Genomic DNA, 3,310 nt, shown 5'->3' with positions numbered 1-3,310 from the left:
ACAACCAGTGTGGCACAGTGAGACCCTGTAAAAGGAGATTGTTAGGAAAATGTAACATTAAAAAGTTTGAAACTTTTGAGGGTCAGAAGAATACCAAGTAAATCTTTACCATATATCATCTCTTTTTTTCCCCTTGAAATATTACTTTCTCTTGCTCAATTTTTCCTTAGCCAAGATTGCTTTCTATCTTTTGTACCAAAACATATTAAACTAGTTTTGCCTAGATATATTTAGGAACCTTTTCTCCTCTCAAGAACACAAATCATTCAGTATGTGAGTGATACATATCAAAATCTGGTAATTTATCTAAACACCAATATCCTTTGTACAGTTTTGCATGTATGCAGAAACCACCCTTTGCAGCAAAGAAAGGTGAACTTATTTTTATGTCAAATGTATTTGATTATTATGGGAAAATGAACCCAGCAGTGGTTGCAACAATTAATGGGGCCCAGTGCAGAACACGCCTTCCTGAGCTGACAGTGAGATCAGGATATTTTTTCCTGAGTCATAATCAGGTAACACACAGAGTAAAGGTAACAATTCTGTTTTCTAACAACCCAATTTTATAATTCAAGTAAGGACTATCAAGTTTCATCATGATATGTTTTCAAAATTTCCAACACTATTCTAAGTAAGGAAAATAGTTTTCCTAGGAGTTGAAGTGTGTCTCAGAAAATGGTTTTCTAGGACATGTCTTATGGAATCCTTTGAACATACTATATTAGCATTCTTAATATATTGGCTATATTGTACTCTAAGACTAACAGTTGACACCAGGGCTCTCAGAACAGCCCCGTGTCTATATCTACTCTGCTGTAATTCACAGTACCTAAAGGATTCAAAGCATCATTGTGACTTAAAATGGGTGAAACTCCAAGTTATTTGAAAAGATTACTGAGGTCATTGCACTGACGATTAGCATTTGGAAATAGACATTTAAAGGATTTTGTATTCTTATAAAAGAGAATAATTGCAGTTAAACTATTTGGGAAATTATGCTCCTCTTAGACATAAGTTGCCAAATAAAGAGCATAGCATGCGGCTGAGGGTTATTTTCTCTTGAGTTGTTCATACGGAGATCCTCAGAAAAATATAGCTATTGCTTTTGCTCTTCATTTCTGACCAATACTTGATGACAAGATCATATTGTTGAAGACGCCATATACCTTGGTCAAATGATATGAAGGATCAAGTTGCTACTGAAGAGGGAGCTTCATCTTTGTTAGCCAGCTTTCATAGGAAAGCTATGGAAGATGCTATGCATACTATCAGAGTTGAAAATTCACCAATATTCACAAATAACACAATGATTATTTGTGATAACAAAAGCTACAATGCAATTGAAAATAATCTTTACATAGTCAAAGTCATTGAAAATTTAGAAGGAAAACCAAACAAGTTTTATTGACAACTACTCTGGGATTGAGGTCTGTTCATAGGATTTGGAGTCCAGATAAAATTCTATCAAAGGCAACATGTGGCACAAAATCTCTTTCAATAAACCAGCAAGCATTGCTGGCCTTACTGATCTGCCACTTTGCTCAGTTACCCCTCTTCTTGATAAGGGAATCTCAAAGAAGATATTCTAAAAGATTATTATTTGAGTCAACAAAAATTGTATCTACCAGAGGTATTAACTTATTGTTAAAATGATCTGCAGTACTTCAGTACTCTCCAGTCATTATGATTACAACATATTTGCTTCACAGTTTTTTCAATACATTTGCATATACAGATTAACACCGTTTTAAAACCTGAAATTATACCATATTTACAATTTAATAAATATTGTTTGGAATATTATTTTATTTATATAATTAATTATTTAAATATACTTTTATCATTGTTATATTGCTTAGTTAATTACTTAATTCAGTACTTATCATTTAAAGGACAATGGTCAATTTTTTACAAATGCTGTCATTAATTCCAATGATGTTCATAATGGAGTTACTGCTGAGTGAACTAGAAAACAATAGAGCCCAGTACTGAGCCAAATTTAGACACTATTCACATAGAGAATCAACTAGTGTCCTGGAAGAACAATTGGATTACACTGGAATTCTTACACTCTGGACAAATGAATAATTAGTTCTTCCTGAAAATAAAGAGACTTTTTGCAGATGGAATTTCATTTCTCATCCACAATGAATCTGCCACTAACACTATCCCATTATCATTATGGAAATTCTTCTCATAATCACTATTATAGAAACATGTACATTATTCCTTTGACCATGGGGACTCATTTTTAGGCAAAATATTTAGCAATTATTTCGATTCTCTTTTGTGAAATGCCTTTCAGCTTCCAGAAGAAGCTGAGCTAAATATATTATGAAACAAAATAATAGAACTCATTATGAAAAAATGAACACTATTGTCATCATGATTAAAATGCAGTTCTACAGAAAGTGCTACATTATTTGAATCAGTAACCAATACTTTACACAATTAATAAACAATGACCCATGGATCAAAACTGACCAGTGTAGTTGTGTTTCAATTGTATTTTAATAACTAAAGGCTGCCTGAAGTTCTGAGAGTAAAACAGTTGTTCTGGTCATCATTAAAGACCAGATTATGGTAACATATACCTTTAATCTCAGTAGCCATAATGACACACACATTTAATCCCAGTAGCTACATTAGTTGCTATAGAAAACAGGTGGTGCATGTCTTTAATCCCAACTCTAGAGATAAATATAAAATTGGGGAAGACAGCTCTCAGAGAGTCTTACCCTAAGATTCTGGGAGACAGGATCATCATTTCAGATTGAGTTTGAGATAATAGCCAGTGGCTGGCTGTTTTGTTTTTCGGATCTTCAGGTTGAATCCTGATTCCTCTCTCTGAGTTTTTATTAATCATGCTTCAGTCTCAGTTGCTGTTTTCGTAAGAGTGTGATTTGACAGTAAGATGTTCTTTTGTTTATGTATCCCCCTCCGTTGTTTTAGAACTATTTTATCCAGGTTGGATAGCTGCTACAAAGAACATATTATCCATAAAGAATTAAAAATCCTAAAAACAGTAACCGCCAAACCCTGACAAGAAAGTAGGTCTTCAAGAAATATTCCCCTCCCTGAATTACACATCTGAGACAATGAATCTTTAAAGAAAATTAATCAGGACCTGAAAAGGTAACATTTCTCCAAGTAAAATTCCTTGTCAAATAATAAACCTTGAAATTGAAGTTATTTCATTGAAAGATTAAAGGTCTAATTGTCTAGAATACACTAATCCTCTCATCTCATAGACTGTGCCGTCCAGGGGAATATCGGTAGCTCGACAAAAAGTCAGTTATGCAGTTTA

This window comes from Microtus ochrogaster, chromosome 24 (assembly GCF_000317375.1).
Source record: "Microtus ochrogaster isolate Prairie Vole_2 chromosome 24, MicOch1.0, whole genome shotgun sequence".
Classification (NCBI taxonomy): Eukaryota; Metazoa; Chordata; class Mammalia; order Rodentia; family Cricetidae; genus Microtus; species Microtus ochrogaster.
The sequence above is the reverse complement of the archived record's forward strand: the minus strand, read 5'-3'. Positions refer to the sequence as shown.